At 36.0% G+C, this 20,272-nt stretch overlaps 2 pseudogenes; one reads left to right on the top strand and one right to left on the bottom strand.

Annotated features, from left to right (window-relative positions):
* Window positions 1-7,356: 7,356 nt before the first annotated feature.
* LOC119518423 lies at window positions 7,357-8,948 on the bottom strand (annotated as a pseudogene).
* A 145-nt stretch (window positions 8,949-9,093) lies between these two features.
* The window catches only part of LOC119513420, a 42,152-nt pseudogene continuing 30,973 nt past the window's right edge, over window positions 9,094-20,272 (top strand).

The following is a 20,272-nucleotide window of genomic DNA, read 5'->3' as shown; positions in this document are numbered from 1 at the left end:
TTTTTATTGTGAACTTTAACATACATACATAACAGTGACAACTGTCATCTATTTTTTCATTCATTGCTTGTGCTTTTGGTGTAAGGTCTAAGAAGGTACCTCTTATAACTAGATCTTGGAGATATTTCCCTATATTGTCTTCTAGGGGTTTTATGGCACTGACTATTATATTGAAATCTTTGATCAACTTTGAGTTAATTTTTGTATAGGGTGTGAGGTAGGGGTCCTCTTTCATTCTTTTGGATATGGATATCCAGTTCTCCCAGCCCCATGTGTTGAAGAGACTGTTCCGTCCCAGTTCAGTGGATTTGGGGGCCTTATCAAAAATCAGTCGACCATAGATCCAGGGGTCTATCTCCAAATTCTCAATTTGATTTCCATTGATCAATATGTCTGTCTTTGGGCCAATACCATGCTGTTTTGACTACTATGGCTTTTAGTAGGCTTCAAAGTCATAAAGTGTAAGTCCTCCCACATTGTTTTCCTTTTTTTAGAATGTTTTTAGCAATTTGAGGTCCCTTTCTCTTCCAAATAAATTTGATAACTAGCTTTCACAAGTCTGAAAATTAGGTTGTAATTTTGATTGGAATTGCATTGAATCTGTAGATCAGTTTGGGTTGGATTTATATCTTAACGATGTTTAGCCTTCCTACCCATGAACACAGAATATCTTTCCATCTCTTTTGGTACTCTTTTATTATTTCTTTTAGTAAAGTTATGTAATTTTTGTGTAAAGGTCTTTTACATCCTTGGTTAAGTTTATTCTTAGGTCTTGATTTTTTTGGTTGCTATTGAGAATGGAATCTTTTTCTTGAGTGTCTCTTCAGTTAGGTATTTTCTAGTGTATAGAACATTACTGACTTATGTGCATTAACCTTGTATCCCAACATTTTGCTGAATTTATTAGCACAAGGAGCTTTGCCATTGATTTGTCAGGATTTTCCAAATATAAGATCATATCTGCAAATAATGACAGTGTTACTTCTTCCTTTCCAATTTGGATGCCTTTTATTTCTTTGTCTTGCTGGATTGTTCTGGCTAGAACTTCTAGGACAATGTTGAATAATAGTGATGACAGCAGGCATCCTTGTCTCATTCCTGATCATAGAAGGAAGACTTTCAGTCTCTCATCATTGTGTACTATACTGGTTGTGGGTTTTTCATACATGCCCTCATATTGAGGAAGTTTCCTTTAATTCCTATGTTTTGAAGTGTTTTTATCAGAAAAGGATACTAAATTTCGTTGAATGCTTTTCCAGCATCTATTGAGATGATCATTTGATTTTTCTTTTTTGATTTGTTAATGTGAGGTATTAAATTGATTGATTTTCTTATGTAGAACCATGCCTGGAATGAACCCCGCTTGGTCAAGGTGTATGATTTTTTTGATGTGTCTTTGGATTCTATTTGCAGGTATTTTGTTGAGAATTTCTGCATCTATATGCATTAGGGAGATTGGCCTGTAGCCTTCCTTTCTTATAGCATCTTTATCTGGTTTTGGTATTAGAGTGATGATGGTTTATAAAATGAATTAAGTGTTATCACATTTTCTTCAATTACTTGAAAGAAGTTTGAGTAGGAATGGATCAATTTTTTTTGGAAAGTTTGGTAAAATTCCCCTGTGAAACTTGTCCCTGGACTTTAATTTGTAGGAAACTTTTTGATGACTGATTGGATCTCTTTACTTGTGACTTGTTTGCTGAAGTCTTCTACTTCTTCTCTGGTCAGTCTAGGTTGTTCATGGGTTTGCAGGAAATTATCCATTTCCTCCAAATTGTCTAGTTTGTTGGTGTACAGTTGTTCATAGTATCGTCTTATTATTTTTTTAATTTCTTCAGGATCCACTGTAATATCCTGCCTCTCATTTATTATTTTGTTTATTTGGGTCTTCTCTCTTTTTGACTTTGTCAGTCTAGCTAAGGGTTTGTCAATCTTGTTGAGCTTCTCAAAGAGCCAACTTTTGGTTTTATTTATTCTTTTTTTTTTTTTTTTTGGTCTCCATATAACTTATTTCTGCTTTAGTCCTTGTTATTTCTTTTCTTCTACTTGCTTTAGGATTAGTTTGCTGATCATTCTCTAGCCTCTTCAGTTGTTTCTTTAATTCTTTGATTTTAGCTCTCTTATTTTTTTAATGAATGCTTTTAGAGCTATAAATTTCCACCTCAACACCACCTTCATTGCATCCCATAAGTTTTGATAGGTTGTGTTCTCATTTTCATTCATCTCTAGATATTTAGTAATTTCTCTTGCAATTTCTTCTTTGTTGATCTGATTGTTTAGGAGTGTGCTGTTTAACTTCCAGATATTTGTGAATGCTCTAGATCTTTGATGTTTATTGATTTCTAGTTGCATTCCATTTAGAGAATGTGCTTTGAATAATTTCAATCTTTTTAAATTTATTGAGACTCATTTTATGCCCCAGCATATGATCTATCCTGGAGAAAGTTCCAGGAGCACTAGAGAAGAATATCTGTTCTGGTAATTTGGGATATAATGCTCTGTATATGTCTGTTAAGTCTAATTCATTTGTCACCTTGTTTAGGTTTTCAATTTCCTTATTGGTCCTCTGATTTCTCTATTTATAGGAGAGAGTGGTGTATTGAAGTCTCTCATGATTTTTGTGGAAACATCTGTTGCTTCCTTCAGTTTTGCCAATGTTTGTCGCATGTACTTTGGGACACCTTGATTGGGTGTGTGAACATTTATGATTGTTTCTTCTTGGTGAATTGTCCCTTTTGTAGTATATGGTGTTCTTTTTCTCTTATGACATCCATCCATTTAAAGTCTATTTTATCTGAAATTAGTATTGCTACCCCTGCTTTCTTTTGGCTGTAGCTTATGTGTAATATTATTTTCATCCTTTCAATTTGTATCTCTTTGTGTGCCTCAGTGGGTCTAAGATGAGTCTCTTGTAAACAGCATATTGATTGTTCACATTTTTTAATCCATTCTGCCAAACTATATCTTTTAAGTGGGAGTTTAATCCATTCACATTCAATGTTATTACTGTGGAGGCTTTTCTTGAATCAGGCATCTTATCCTTTGGTTTATAGTTGTCAGATCTATTTTTTTCCCTCTCTTTCTTTATTTCCTCTAAGTTATCTTACTAATACTATTCATTTCTTTTCCTGTCTCCAGGCCAATCTCTCCTGTCTTTTTTTTTTTCTCAGGTGGTAGATCTCCCTTTAGTATTTCTTGTAGGGCAGGTCTCTTGTTAGCAAATTCTCTCAGCATTTGTTTGTCTGTGAAAATTAAGCTCCCCTTCAATTTTGAAGGAGAGCTTTGCTGGATAAAGAATACTTGGCTGGCAATATTTCTCTTTCAGAATTTTAAATATGTCATACTACTGCCTTCTCATCTCCACAGTGCCTGCTGAGTAGTCAGTAATTAGTTTTATGTTCTTTCCCTTGTATGTGGTAACTCACCTCTTCCTTGCTGCCTTAAGAACATTCTCCTTATCTTCAGCATTTGGCAATCTGATCAGAATATGTCTCAGAGTGGGTTTATTGGATTTATTCTATTTGGAGTTCATTGGGCATCTTTGATTTGCATATTTATGTTAAGTAAAAGGATTTGGAAGTTTTCTCAAACAATGTCTTCAAATACTCTTCCTAGCCTTTTCCCTTCTCTTCAGGTTATGGAACACCAATGATTATTATATTTGTGTGCTTCATGTTTCCATCATTTCCTGAGATCTATTTCAAACTTTTTAAGTTTTTCACCATTTGTTCTTTTTTGCTTTTGCATTGCATCATCATTCCTCTGGTTCACTAATTCTTTACTCTGCCTCTTCAAATCTGCTGTTATGTGTCTTGAGAATATTTTTAATTTGATGAATATTATCTTTAATTTCCATAAGATCTGCTATTTTTTAATTTACTCTTGCAAATTCTTCTTTATACTTTTCTAGGGTCTTCTTCATGTCTCGTATATCCTGAGCCATGACATTGATGTTTGTGTGTACTTCTTTGTTTAATTGCTCCAAGTTCTGTGTCTCTTCTGCCTTTTTAATTTGGATGTTTTGGTTGCCCGTATCTTTTCGCTTTTTCATGTGCTTTATAATTGCCTGTTATTTTTGGCCTCTTGGCATTTGCTTATCTTGATAGAGTTCTTTTAGGATATGCAGGATTATTTGAGTGTTTTTCTATAATTTGACATAGCTACAGCTTGGTGGCGTGCACTTTCCCTGTCCTACCAGCAGATGGTGCTCTTGAGCCACCTCTTACCCTCAAATCATTTCTCCCCCAACTTCATCTATGCACTGAATGAGGGTCCAAACCATGTGTAAATCCAATCAATGCACCAATTTTCTATGTGCACTGGGGACTGCCAGCCCTGTGGGTGGGGGCATGCTATGTGCAGGTAAGCAGAGAGTCCATTCCAGGACACAGTGGTCCTGGCTATTCCCAGGGCTACAGGTGGAGTACTCTGTGGCTGCAGAACTGCACATTTTACCTTCCAGCTCAAATGCCCTTCATCCCCTGTCTGCCATGTGCCCACAAGTCCCTGGGATTGTGGGAGGGCTCCTGGCACTTCCATGCAGCACCCTTGCCTCTAGGGTGTGCACACCTTGGGCTTCTGTGGAGGAAGTGTGGATGCTGTCACAAGTCCCCCAAATCATGAATTCCCCCAAGGGAGTTCTCAGCCACCTTGAAGGCTGTGAAGGGTTTTCTCCCCAGCCAACTGCCAAGATGGCTGCACAGGGCATGGAAAGCTCCCCGCCTCCTCACTCATATGTCTGCTCCAAATGCCAGTCCTTGCCATGGGGGCTGTTGGCTGTGGGTCAGAGAAGGGCTACCGTTCCAGGCAAGTGCTGAAGAGGGTGCATGGGGTGTGAAAGGCTACTCCCCTCCATGCTTGTCAGCCAGCTTTAATCACCCATTCTCTGTTGGTGTTCTGGTCTGAACACCTACTGGTCTTAAATGCAGTGTCGGCTTTTCCAGCCAGACACTCACTATGTGTTGTAGAAGTCCCTGCCCAGCTGATGGAACACTGGAACTGCTGTTCCGGAGTGATTTCGTCCTTTATCTAGTGTTTTTCATGGAGGAGAATTTTGCTTTGTCTCTCCTAATCCACCATCTTCCCAGAACCTCCTAAATACTTCTTAAAGAGATTTTTTTCTCACATTCCCCCTCCCCAGTTTCTGTAATTTTTTCCCCCTAATTATATTCTGGCTCTTTGTCATTACTTCTCCATGACTCTAGCTACAAACTCATCTTCTTTGTTTTAACTTGATATCATGTCCTTGGATTCAAAGAAGACCTGAAATCTGAGGAGCTGAACAATAGGCAAATCTTGATGTGAAATCTAGGAAGAACTCTAGAGGAGAATTTATTTTCTAAGAGCACTATTTATATTATAACTGAAAACAGTTAGTCTAAAATATTAAAATTCTCTAACATATGGATTTTTGGAAACCAGCTTAGTTAGTGGTTCCCAAACCTAGCTGGGTATCAGAAAAAATACTGGCACTTTATGAAAACATGAACTCTGTAGCACACTGCTCCTATCTAGAGCCATTAAAATAGAGAAACAAGGGGTCTAAGATTGCATATTTTTAAAGCTCTATTAAGTGTAACATATACAATCTGTTTAAATGCATGTTCTGCAAATGCTGAACTAGATGTCCCCTGCCTATAACTTTAGTTGTTGAATCTCTGAGATCAACCCTGTAGTTAGCCAGGTATGCCTGAGGTTCTGACTTTGTCTGTCATCATTGGGACCATGAACCTCTTACTTTACCCCAGGATTTGGTGACTGTATTTACTTACTTACTTACTTACTTACTTATTTATTTATTTATTTATTTATTTATTATTTTTTTGATAGAAAAATTCTTTAATGAAAACAAGTTTACAGGTTTTGACACTATGGCTTAACTAGAATAAATCTGTCCAAATCCAAACAGATAATGACTGGTCTATACAATATTAAAGCAGAGTCCCTTCAAAACAGTGGGTCCCAGTTCCATTGTAAAGCTCCTCAAAATCAGAAATCCAATTACTGTAATTCAAAATTAGTTGAAAACAATTATCCATGAGGGGCAATACACATGACATACATACATATTTTTTTTATTGGCAACTTAAAAACCACTGGCATCAATTGTAACTCTACCTCGTATTAAGTCATTTTCACACATTGATTTACTTTCAAAATGTTGTAAGTCCCTTTTCGCTACCGAAAAACACTAACTGATCTAATACTCAAAATGTCTTGGAACTCTTAATTTTCTTAACATTGGTTCCCCCTGATTTAAGTCCATATATGTGAGTATACAGACTATCATAGTCCTTAGTGACATATTTTGTCTACTATCTCAAAGCAACTTATGTTTCTATTCTTTGCAATCCTGTCACATATATGGTACAGAAATAAATGAAAATTTCCTTCTAATGTAGCCATGTTTTCAAAATAGTCTAGTTTCTTTATAGTTTTTACTTATATTTACCGTGTAAACATCATGGATTGATTTTTTTTTTAACTTAGAAGTTTGAGACATTTCTCAAAAATAAACTTTCATCTTTTAGTTCTCAATATTTAGTTACTAGTGCTTATAAAGAATATTTGATGGTTGATTTCATGAGGGGTAATAACCCTAAAGCCAGATTCATTCCAAATTATAACCCATTCTCTCTGCAGGACAGTCATATCATTTCACTGGATTACCAGCACAAAACTAAATTACCTTCAAAAATTAACACAAGTTTTGTACCTCACAGGATTGCCAGTTCAACTTTAGTTGGATAGCTATTTGTCATACAAAAAGGCATACAGACCACACATTGTTACAAAGAAGCAGGATAATTGCACAATGTAGGCTATGAGATTAAAATTAACTTTTGATAAAAAGGAGTGAGTACTTGTATAGAAGTAACATTTTATCTACCATAAAAATGCTCAACTTCTACAAAACCCACAAACAGTGAAAAGATAGGTAAATCCAAGATTTGTAAAAACTACGCACAAAAAACACTGTATTTGGCAAGAGAGGAAAGATTTATATAAGTAGCAGTTTTTAAAATGTAACCTTTTTCTACTATCAATTACACATTAACATACACACACTAATTGAAAATATGCTACAACCATAATGTTTGGAAAAGCAGTTTAACATTTTCTAAATGGATTTTCTCCCACATTTACTGTATAATGTAGCTGTTAATACTGCACAAGTACAAATAGCAATAATGTTTAATTACTTTAAAACAAAGATAATGGGATTTTCTCCCTCAAAACGAGTTTTAAACCTCAAAACCTACGCTTATAACAATTTAAAACTTTCAGCAGTCTTCGTATTTCAAATGAAAACCATTACAAACTTCCCAAATGTTCTTTCTTTCTAGGTATGCCAACCTAATTATCTACTGTAGAATCTTTCAGAGATATTTCAGTCTCTCTCTCTTCACTGGATGGCTTTTTCTTAGTGCTGGCCTCATGGTTGTCTTTGCTATCTTCATTGCTGTCTCCATTATGCTGTGGCTGACTACTGTCTTGAGCATCAGATCCTGCATTTAAAGTCTTTGAACCTGTTTGTTCCTTTTCTAGCTTTTTGTTTGGCCCTTTCTTCCCTTGATCTTTGGTTTTATTTGCTTCCTCATGCTGTCTTTGTTCAGCAAGAGATTTATTCAGCACTTGTGTGATCACAGAATCTCATTCACCAACCAAAAACATGTTCTTAAACTTGTTGTACAACATAGTAGATTTTTCCATGGTAACCTAACTTTAAGTCGCCGTATTTTTTTCAGTGTTGTAATCATCTCTGTGTGTTTCTGAGCCTGTTGCATTGTGACCTGAAGTGAAGCAAGTTTATCCAAGGCCTCAATACATCTGTTCACATCAAGATTATCAATTTCAAGTGAATTTTTGATTTCAGCATGTATCCTTTGAAGCCGAGAATCCATTGATGTTTCTCGCTTCTTCTCCACTTTCTTAACTTCTGGCTTCTTTCCTTCATCTTTATTCTGCTGCTCAGTTTCCATTTGTTCCTCTTGTTTGCGTTTTCTATCTGCTGCTTCTTTCTCATGTTGGCTTTTCATCATATTCCTTCTATGAGCAGCCTGAAAGTTTCTTCCACCTTTTCTCTTCTTTTCACCTTCTTGATCATCTCCTTTTTCTTCTGAATCAGAGGTTGTTGTAACCCCTGCTTTAGCTAAATTTTTCCTTTTAGATTCAACTTCTTTCTTCCCCTCTTTTTTGTCAGGCTCTTTTCTTGGTTTATCTTCTTCCTTCTGGCCTTCTTCATCCTTTTTAAGCTGTTTTTTAGGTTGTTTCTCCTCTTGCCCCCTTTTGTTACTTTTGTCTTCTTCAGTTACCATGTCACTCTCTGAAGGACAAGGTTGTTTTACCATTTTGGGTCTGCCTCTTGGTTTTGGAATCTTGACTTCCGTAGCTGCAGGTCGTCCTCTTTTTGGGCTCACTTTTAGATTAACAGATGCTGTTGCTGTTGTCACTACTTCTGCCTCCTCCATTTCTACTTGTTTTTCTGCCTTTCTCTTTCTCCCTCTTCGGGCAGCCTTCGGAGTAGTTATATCAATTGCTTTACTCACATCCTCGTTACTGGCTTTTTCTTCATGAGCAGTATCCTCCTTTGAAACACTGGTTTCTTTTTTCTTCAACGTCAACATCAGATGATACATTTGATTGTTTAGTTGAGGCCTGTTGACTTGAAAATTTAACTTTCGGATTGTTATCTATCTCCCATAAACCTTCATTAAAACCTTTTCGTTTATTTGGCTTGACGTACTTTTCCTTATTTTCAGAGTAAGGAAATATGTCCTTTGGTCCTAAAAAAGCAGTCTTTTTTGAGTTCCAAAAAAGAAAATAGGTAGTTTGTTTGTGGGTGGCTTTACGGCTCCATCAGGAACTTCATCTACTGTAGCTGGCCAATGAGGATAACCTTTCATCTTGGCGAAGATGAGGTCTCCAGGCTTGAAATCGCGAGTCATGTTTCGAGGGTGATGCCGGGGGTCCCAAGGCCAGGAAGGAGCTGCGGCGCTGCGGGAAGCGAGGGGATGCGGGAGGACAGACTGGAGCCGAGGCGGGGAGCCGGGCGGCGCAGCCGGGGCCGGGGCTGGCGGGAGGAGGAGGAGGATGCCGGCGGGAGGAGGAGGAGGATGCCGGCGGGAGGGGGAGGAGGATGCCTCTGGGCGGCTGGACGCGCCTGCCGGGGCCGCAGGCACTAGAGGCTGCTGTTACTGTCGGCCGCCTCCGGCCGCGTCCACGCAAGCCACCTGCACCACCAGCACCACCAGCTGCCGCAGAGGTATCGACTGTATTTATTTTGACTTCCTTTTCTCAATCATTCTTCTAATATTTATTGAGAAGCTATTATTATTGGATAATGTACAAGGGAATTTTTTTTTTTTACCATATTCCCCTTATATATGCATTCCAACTGAATGAGCTAGATTGTCAGTTTCATTTTACCAATGAGTAATCAGAGACAAAGAGAGGTTAAATAAATTACCCAAGTTCACCATTTTGATAGTAAATAGTACTATCTTGTGCCATATCCAGTGTTCTTGTCACCAAAAATATTTCTTATGATTTTAAAATTTCACATAACACTTTTATATACCTCATGCAAATTACTGTGATAAACTATGATAACAAAGGTATCCCATTAAGGCTTTTGAGTGGAATCTTAGATACACTCTCCTCTCAAGTACTGTGTTATAGTGTTTGTGCTTTTTATTTATTTTTTAAGAGAGAAGTACTGACATTCTCTGGTGTCTCTAATTGAATGCCATTTGTTGAACTCTGTCAACTCAGTTCATTTCTCTTGCCCTCTGCAACACCCCTTGAAATCAATGAGAATGCTAAAATTAAATCAGTCTATATTTGTTGAGAGAATCATAAAAGCAGTATAATCCAAATGCCCTGGTTAATGACTGAACACATGAAAAGCACAGTAGAACTCTCTTTATAAAGATCAATATCAGTCCCCATTTGTAAAGGCAACCTTTAACATCTTTTCTGTTAACATCAGTTTTCAGGGGATGTATTATATGCATCATTTTTAGAAACACTCTTCAGCTGCAGGTTTGGAATGGAAATCAAAACACTCATGGGAATGTTTTGCTATGTATGAAGGCAGGTATAAAATGATATCTAGAAATAAAAAATGCAAGCAAACAGTTTAACAAAATACGTTTCAGAGAACATTTGTTTCACTGGGTTCATGCAGGGAAACTAATTTATGAGATGTACACCCTTAAAGTGAGACTACTTTGGGGTTTTAATGGCTATATGCTGATGTTGATAATATGATAGTAAAATTCATATATGTGAAAGAAGTATAATAAAATTAACTGTGACAATATTAGACTATTCATGATTTAATTTAATTTATTTAATACTCAGTATATTTGATGGAATAAATTGGGCACATAATTTAGCAGTGTTAGTGATCCGTATTCTGAGAAAGTCCATTGACTATTGAAAGTTTCCTAAAATAGTCTGAATATATTTAGAGCTTTCATCACATATCATCTCCTGAAAGAAAATGAAATCCCATGGCTAATAAAACCATCAAAAGAAAATTTGTGATACAATTGCATCATTTTAATTTCATTTTCTACTGTATCTCTAAAACGTTTCAGCAAAACCTTTGCATCTTCTAAAAATGAATCTTATCAATTTTCATTTAATACATTCTATTAGATTCTATTCTTCTAATCATGAAATAGAAAAAAAAACTCAATCTGCAAATGCATGTAAAAAGATTAGTTGGACTGAGTGAGCATTCTAGAAGCCAAATGTTTTAAAAATATGCAAGCTGTGAATATTGCTCAAGTAAATTTTCATGCTTGTCTTACTACCTATTATTTTTTTAGGAAGAATGATAGCATATTTAAAATAAAACTAACCCAACTATTGCAAAAGCTAGAGAACAAATTTAAAGGATATGCAATCTTGTAGCTGAAAGGAAACATAAAATAATTAATTTTATAATCTTTTAGAGTGTCATAATTGTAGATATACTTCACAGTATATTGCCTGTCTTGAATATATACATATTGACAGGTATCCTTATCAGGTATATAACTTTTGTCCTGCCTGTTTTGATTCATTCTTAAACTAGAGTTACAATAGTCTTTAATTGGGCCTGATTATTTATTTTCAGATTCCTTCAATGTGGACCATCCTTTTGGTCTAACATAGCATATATGATATACTCTCTCTTTTTTTTTTTTTTTTTAATTATGGGAGAGCAGTTCTCATAGCTGTTTAATCCTTCATGGAAGAAGTAAAAGTCTTTATGTATTTTTTTTTAAATCATTTTATTGAGATATATTCACATACCATGCAGTCATACAAAACAAATCGTACATTTGATTGTTCACAGTATCATTACATAGTTGTGCATTTATCCCCAAAATCAATCTCTGACACCTTCATCACCACACACACAAAAATAACAAGAATAATAATTAAAGTGAAAAAGGGCAATTAAAGTGAAAAAGAACACTGAGTGCCTTTGTTTGTTTGTTTGTTTCCTTCCCCCATTTTTCTACTCATCCATCTATAAACTAGACAAAGGGGAGTGTGGTCCATATGGCTTTCCCAATCACATTGTCACCCCTCATAAGCTACATTTTTATACAATCATCCTCAAGATTCACGGGTTCTGGGTTGTAGTTTGATAGTTTCAGGTATCTACCACCAGCTACCTCAATTCATTAGAACCTAAAAAGGGTTGTCTATTTTGTGCGTTAGAGTGCCCACCAGAGTGACCTCTTGGCTCCTTTTGGAATCTCTCTGCCACTGAAGCTTATTTCATTTCCTTTCACTTCCCCCTTTTGGTCAAGAAGATGTTCTCCATCCCACAATGCCAGGTCTACATTCCTCCCTGGGAGTCATATTCCATGTTGCCAGGAAGATTCACTCCCCTGGGAGTCTGATCCCACATAGTGGGGAGGGCAGTGATTTCACCTGCCAAGTTGGCTTAGCTAGAGAGAGAGGGCCACATCTGAGCAACAAAGAGGCATTTGGGAGGAGGCTCTTAGGCACAATTATAGGGAGGTCTAGCCTCTCCTTTCTAGCAACAGTCTTCCCAAGGGCAAGTCCTGTGGTAGAGGGCTCAACCAATCAAACCACCAGTCCCCTATGTCTGTGAGCACGTTAGCAACCATCTAGGTGGGGCAGCCCAATACCCCTGCATTCTCCACCAGCTCCTCAAGGGGGCTTTGCATATTATTTTTCCTTGTTTGTTTGTTTTTTTTTTTTTTAATTAACTCTTTTTTTTAAATCAACTGTATAAAAAATAAAAAAATAAAAAAAAATACAATAAAAGAACATTTCAAACAGACCATAACAAGGGAGTAAGAAAAAGACAACTAACCTAAGATAAATACTTCACTTCCAACATGTTCCTGTTCTACCCCAAGAAAGTAACCTAATATAGCAACATTTCTGTGAACTTGTTCCTACTATACCCATCAGAAATTAACAGACCATAGTCATTCCTGGGCATTCCCAGAACATTAAATTTACCCAATATAGCTTACCTGTTCTTATTGGATTGTCATTCCCCCTTCCTTAACTGCAGAAAAAGAGAAATATTATACGCTACCACTAATGCGAACATTGAAAAATGTAAAATGAATGGTTTATAATGTAGAATGTAGGGGAACTAGTGATAGAGAGCAATTAAGCAGTGACATACTCTTAATTCAACATTTGTTATGTGACCTCAGGCCAAGTTGAGAATTATGTTGGTAATAGGATTGTGGGAAAGCCTAAGGCCTCTCTGGTTCAGGTAGTTTCTACTTTAAAGGATGTTTTTGCATTTGTTAATTAGTTGACATCTCCTTATTTAGGCTTATAGTATGTTAAAAGTGTAATGTTAAATTTTTTAAAAATATTCTTAGTTTCTTCCTGGATGTTGAGGAATTCTTTTGGTAAATATCTGCAGTGGGGTTGTGAATGGTTACTAAACAGAAGACATCTTTGCCAGTGGATTTCCTTAAAAGAATCACCATATTTGGGACATTTGGGATGTGAATGATTTTGGTTTAAGTTCAAATTGTTGCTTAAAATCAGGATGAACTACACTGAGACAAGGCCAAACTTAAGAAAATAAGGATCCTCTAATACTGAATTTAGTGTTGATTATGCTTGAAGGAGAAGGCAATGAGACATCATCTGCAGGAGGCTGCTCAAGGTTATCGTTAGTATAAGGTAGGGAGAATTTCTACATAAAAGCAAGTTTTGCACTAGTCTCTGCAGTCACTTGATCCATTTCCTAATGATGAATAAACTGTGGCTATAAGGGGATACTATAAGATTTGTTTAAAGGCAACTTTGTGCTTTATTATTTATTTAAAATTATTTTATCAAATAAAAACATGTTTTCTATTTGTGCTTTATTATTTATTCTACTTTTTAATTAAGAATTTTGATCTGATATTTTAATTTCTCCTGGAATTCTATGTATGTCTTCAATTATATTTTGTGTACAAGTTTCTTACCTTCCCCATATAAATCAAAAAGACAGCCTAATGAGTCTGTGTCACCAAATTGCCAATGAACTGAAATATGTGACTGAGAATCACATTCAGTCTAAGTCAAACTTCCTTAATGAAGGCAATTATTTACTTACAATCCTTGGTCAACTTATTTCACCTTTCAAGAAATGTACATAGTGTATACAAAGCTTTGCTAGTACACCAATACCTGAATTGACAGAAACCTGCAAGCAATGCATTACTTTCACATTATTTTCATACTTATTTTTGACATTTAAGTAATAATGACATGAGAAAAAAGTTCAAGATAGCTGGAGTTTTCAAATTTACCTTTGTTTTTCAGTATGAATGCATATATTTTATCTATTCAAAGTCTAGAGACTTCAATATTGTTTGTTGAGTTAAGTGCAAGGTCATTAAAAACAAACTGCCTGGGTTGCAACCTCAGGTATACTATTCATTAGTTGGAAGACTTGGGAATGTATGTAACCTCTTTGCATTTCAGTTTCTTTATGTGTAAAATAAGTATATTAATACTACCTGTTTCAGTTTGCTAAAGCTGCTGGAATGCAATATAACAGCAATGTGTTGGCTTTTTCAATGGGGATTTATTGGGCTGCAAATTTACAATTCTAAAGCATGAAAACATCCAAATTAAGGCATCAAGATGTAGAAAACCTTCTCTGAGGAAAGGCTAATGGTGTCTGAGGTTCCTCTGTCATATGGGAAGGCACATGACAACATCTGTTGGTCCTTCTGCTGGGTTCTGGTTTCAAAATGTCTCTTTCAGTTTCTGTGGGTCCTTCTTGTTTCTCCTGGGTTTTCTTTCTAAGCTCTCTCTCAGTGGACTCTCTTAAAGGACTCCACTAAAGGATTTAGACCCACCCTGAATGGGCTGGGTCACATCTCCATGGAAACAACATAATTGAAAAGTCCCACCCACAATAGGTCTGCACCCACAGGGATGGATTAAAAGAACATAGGCTTTTCTGGGGTACATGACAGATTCAAACCAGCACACTACTTACCAGAAAGTGCTATATAAAGTTAGACTTCATATTATAATATAGATAATGAAAAAGTATCAGTTTCCTCTCTCTACTCCTGCCAATTCTTGCTTTCCCAAGTCAGGTGTTTTCCATATGTTCTGCTATTTCTTTTTTTTTTCTTTTAATAGATCTGAGTAACATATCTTGTTGCTAATTACTAATTATAGAGTTTTAAATATTATATACTGACTTCCTGTGGTCAAAGAGGAGTATTTATGCCCTGTATGACCTCTCTCTCAGGTACACATAACACCATCATAGTTTAATTTAGATCAACATCTAATGTAATTACACTATAAATATTGTTCAGAGCTGAATCATGTAGTAAAATAAGATTTCATTTCCTTTTCTGTTCAATTTGCTCTTTTGCCTGAAGCAAATGGCTGTCGTTGTTTGTTTGTTTTTCCATTTGCTTAGTTTGCTAAATACCTATGACTAATTCATGCCCAAGCTATCTGGCAGAAAATTACTCTCACTATGTTAACAAAAATTAACCTCAACTAATTGTTCTCCTGTTCTTAGATTTGCTGCACAGGTGATTTTCTTTTCACTGTCACAGTGGGCTCTCTACCCTTCTCCCTCACTTCCTTTCCTTCCTCCCTCCCTCCCCATGTACCCAACCTACTCCTGGTCTCTGTTGTTTGATTCCATTTTCTGAGTGCTGTTTTGGTTTTAAATTCCTAATTTTCATCATTTTGAGTAATCATTTCCATTAGTTTCTGAGAAAGTGTAAATGGGAAAGTTTTTTTGAAACCATGTATTGCTGAAAATGTCTTTACTAAAATATTTGCTTGATTAGTAGATGGGTGTAAGATTCTATGGTGGAAAAAGAAAGACTTTTAAGAATAAATATTGCTTTCTATTTTCCAGGTTAGCTATTTATAGTTATAATTGCACTCATTCTATAATTATTATTAAGAAAAAACTTTTTTATCTGTGTGGAAGTTTTTTGAATATTATCAAGTTCACATTTTAATTTTCATCCAATATTCTAGACACTCTGTGTTTACTTAAGTTTTGAGAAATTTTCTCTTGTTTTTTTGTTGACCCCCCCTCCCCATTTTAGTTTTTCTAGCTTTCTAGAATTTCTATTATTTGCATGTTAATCTTCCTGGATTAAGCCTCTAATTTTTGTAACATCATTGATATTGTTCTCTCATTTTTATTTCTTTTAATTTGTTTTGTTTTCTTTTTCTTTTTTTTTTTTTTTGGTTTTGATTTCTGTTTTACTTACTATGAGAATTTTCTTTGTTTATCCTTCTAAGCTTGCAGTTGGATCATTCATTTCAGACATGCACATACTTTTTGCTTTCTTCATGCTCCTTTTATATTGTGTGTAGCTATTGTTTTATAAGTTTAATATCTTCTCTTATCACTTGTTTCTGTTTTACTATATGGTGTTTAATTTCCTGGGTTGCTCAAGCAAATACCATGAAATGGGTCAGATTAAACAGTGGGAATTTTTCACACTTGAATTTGATGCTAAAAGAAAATCTGTATCAAGGTGTTATCAAAGGAATGGTTTTTTCCTGAAGACTTTTGTTCTAGGGCTGGCTGCCAGCAGTCCTTGGTCCTTAGCTCCTTCGTCACATGGCAATACACATGGTGGCCTCTCCAGACCTCACCATTGTCTTCAGGATTCCATTGAATTTCTGCTTCTGGCTTCTATGCCTTTCTCTTTCTGTGTCTGAATTTCATTCTATTTATAAAGGACCCCAGTAATATGTTAAGACCCATTGTGATTGGGCTGGACCACACTTTAACTGAAGTAACCTCATCAAAAGGTCCTACTTGCAATGGTTTCACACCCACAAGAATGGATTAGATTTAAGAATATGTTTTTCTAGGGTACATAGAGCTTCAAATCGTCACACATAATTAATGTTTTACTATGTTCTTTCACTTCTTCCTTTGATTTTCTCATTTTCCATTCTATTTTTCTTTTGAATTCTGTCTTATTAGAGGATTTATTAAAGTGTTATCCCCTCAGTCCAAATACTATATGGATCATAGGCAAAGATTGTGGAGTGGTTGTCTTCTGGATATGCAGCATAACGGAAGAATCCTGAATGACCAACACTTTTCACACAGATTTTCAGTTGATTTATATTCTGTAAGACCTGTATCCTCACTCTCAAGACTGTCAATTTCCATATGTTTTGTGAATTTGGAGGACCCAACTGTGAACTTTGGCCTAGTACTGTGATTTGCCTAGTAATGTGATTTCATTGGTTTCTTCTCAGAAAATACTCGTTCTTGGGCTTTCTTCTTTGTTCAAGGATAATCTTTTAAATGAAGTATGATAAAAAGACAAAAAAGTCCATATCAAAATTGTACAGCTCTCTGACTTTTCACAAAGTAAATACATCCATGTAGCCTACAACCAGAAAAATATTTATTTAAAAAAAAAAAATCACTGAAATCCTTTTCAACCATCAACTTCATCTCTGTGAAAGTAAATACCATCCTGACTCCCCAAATCACATATTTTTTGTTAGTATGTGTGCATGTTTGCCTGGTTCTGCTGCTTTTACCAGCTTTCTTCAGTTAATATTTTACTGGTGTTCAATTTTCTATCCTTTTCTTTAAAGCATTTTGAATCTTTGCATTTTGGTATATTACATGTAAACTGTCTATAAGAGAGATGTTTTAATTTACTCTTATAAACTTTTTCTCTAATCTGCTGTATTTAAACCATTACATTTATTGTAGTTATTAGTATGATCTAGTTACAACATATCATTTTTTAATTTATTTTTTCATTATTAGAGACATTGTGGGTTTATAAAACAACATGCAAAAAATACAGGATTCTGATATACCACACTATCATTAACAACTTGCACTGGTGTAGAAAATTTGTTACAATTGGTAACAGCGCATCTTTATAGTTGTGCTATTAGCTATAGTCCATGGTTTAACACAGAGTTCACTGCATGTGTACCGTAGTTCCATGGATTTTTTTAAATTGTTCTGTTACAAAATATGCAATCTAACATTTCCCTGTTTAATCACATTGAGATATATATTTCAGTGCTGTAATTACATTTGCAATGTTATACAAACATCACAACCATCCATTATCTAAATATTTCTATTATTCCAAATAGGAGCCCTATACATTTTAAGCCTTAACTTCCAATTCTCTATCCCCACCTCATCCCCTGGTAGCCTATATTCTAAAATGTATCTCTATGGATTTGCTTATTTTAACTATTGGAAATCAGTGAGATCGTGTGATATTTGTCCTTTTGTGTCTGGCTTATTTCACTCAGCATGATGTCTTCAAGATTCATCCATGTTGTCACATGTATCAGAATTTCATACCTTTTTATGACTGAATAATATTCCATTGCATGTATATACCACATGTATTTATCCATTCATTGGTTGATGGATATTTGGATTGCTTCCATCTTTTGGAAATTGTGAATAATGCTGCTGTGAATATCAGTCTGCAAATATCTGTTAGAGTCCTGCTTTCAATTATTTTGGGTATACACCTAGTAGTGGAATTGCCAGGTCATATGGTAGTTCTCTACTCAATTACCTGAGGAACCCCTATGCTGTCTTCCACAGCGGCTGCATTATTTTGCATTGCAACCAGCAAATGAATGAGTGTTACTATTTCTCCACATCCTAACACTTGTTAGTTTCTGTCTTTTTTTTTCAATAACCTGTGGTCTAATGATACGTCATTGAAATTTTGTTTTGCATTTCCTGAATGGCTAATGATGTAAAGCATCTTTCCCTGTGCTTTCGAGCTATTTGCATATCTTCTTTGGGAGATTTCTATTCAAGTCTTTTGTCCATTTTATAATTATTTCTGTTGTAAGTTGAATAATTTCTTTATATATTTTGGATGCTAAACATTTATAAGATATGTTGTTTCCAAAATTTTTCTCCCATTCTGTACATTTTACTTTCATGGTAAAGTCTTTTTTTTTTTTTTAATTAAATTCAGTTTTACTGGAATATATTCACATACCAACGTACCATACAGTCATCCATGGTGTACAATCACCTATTCACAGCACCATCATATAGTTATGCATTCATCACTCCTAGCTATTTTTGAACATTTTCCTTACATCAGAAATTATCAGAATAAGAATAAAAAAATAAAAGTAAAAAGAAACACCCAAATCATCACCCCCATCCCACCCTAATTTTCATTTAGTTTTTGTCCCCATTTTTCTACTCATCCATCCATACACTAGATAAAGGGAGCATGATCCACAAGGTTGTCACAATCACACCGTCACCCCTTGTAAGCTACATTGTTATAAAATAATCTTCAAGAGTCCAGACTACTGGGTTGCAGTTTGAAAGTTTCAGGTATTTACTTCTAGCCATTCCAATACATTAAAACCTAAAAGGTGTTATCAATATAGTGCATAAGAATGTCCTCCAGAGTGAACTTTTGACTCCACTTGAAATCTCTCAGCCACTGAAACTTTATTTTGTTGCATGTTGCATTCCCCTTTTGGTCAAGAAGATATTCTCAATCTCACAATTCCAGGTCCAGATGCATCCCTGGGAGTCATATCCTGCATTTCCAGGGAGATTTACAACCCTGGGAATCAGGTCTCACCTGGGGGGAGGACAGTGAGGATACCTGCCAAGGTGGCTTAGTTAGAGAGGGAGAGCCACATCTGAGCAACAAAGAGGCACTCAGGGGGAGACTCTTAAGCACAGTTGTAAGCAGGGTTAGCCTCTCCTTGCGGCAACCAGCTTCATAGGGGTCAGCCCCAAGACAGAGGGCCCAGCACATCAAACTGTCAGTCCCCAGTGTTTGTGAGAACATCAGCATCAGTCCAAGTGAGGAAATCCAACACTTCTGTGTTTTCCCCCAGCTCCTCAGGGGGTCCCTGCAAATATATTTTTATTCTCTGCCCAAATTACTTTGGGATGTGTCATTATTTCACTCTAACCTATACAAATGATCATGTCTCACTTCCCATTCAGAGTTCCATGTAATTGTGCTGTTTGAATAAACTGTAGAGTTATAATGTTTAGAAAACATAGATCCTGCACCAAATAGACATCCCTTCCCTTGGTATCACATGGAAGTTGAAGTTTTAACACACAGTCGGTTTTGACGTTTACCCTTTGGCCTGGTTTGTCCTAGTCTTAACCAGATCTGCTTCATTCATATCACTAATTAAAGTCTGGGCTCTTTTTCAGCTTTTTTTTTTTTTTTTAACAGTTGCTCTATGCACTAATACTGACATTCATATCTGCCAAACTCTAGCTCTGAGTTTCAGGTGTCACAGAGATAACCAGTATTCCAGAGACTGATCAGGTTATATACTAAGGGATCAGCATCTCAAAGTTTGGAGATAGCCATTACAATTCAGAATTTGACTGCTGTAAGAGCTTACAATCTAGGCACCATTACAATAATCATTCCCCTCTTAGGCTGTGTTCTAAGATTAAATTCTGAGTTTATACATTGTAGTTAGTCCATATTGATGAGGCATTATAGTGTTTGCCTTTGTTTTTAGTGTACGTCACTCAAAATGCTGTGTACAGGATCCATTCACCTTGCTGCATATCTCACAGCTTCACTCCTCATAGTTGCTCAATATTCCATTGTTTGCATGCACTCCAGTTCACCATTCCGTACCTCAGTCTATGTACCCTTAGGCCACCTCCACCCATTGCAAGTCATGAACACCACCTCCATGAACACCAGTGTGCAAATGTCCATTCATGTTTCTGCTCTCAGATCTTCCAATTACATACCCC

Source organism: Choloepus didactylus, chromosome 2, assembly GCF_015220235.1.
Source record: "Choloepus didactylus isolate mChoDid1 chromosome 2, mChoDid1.pri, whole genome shotgun sequence".
NCBI lineage: Eukaryota > Metazoa > Chordata > Mammalia > Pilosa > Megalonychidae > Choloepus > Choloepus didactylus.
The sequence above is the reverse complement of the archived record's forward strand: the minus strand, read 5'-3'. Positions and strand labels throughout refer to the sequence as shown.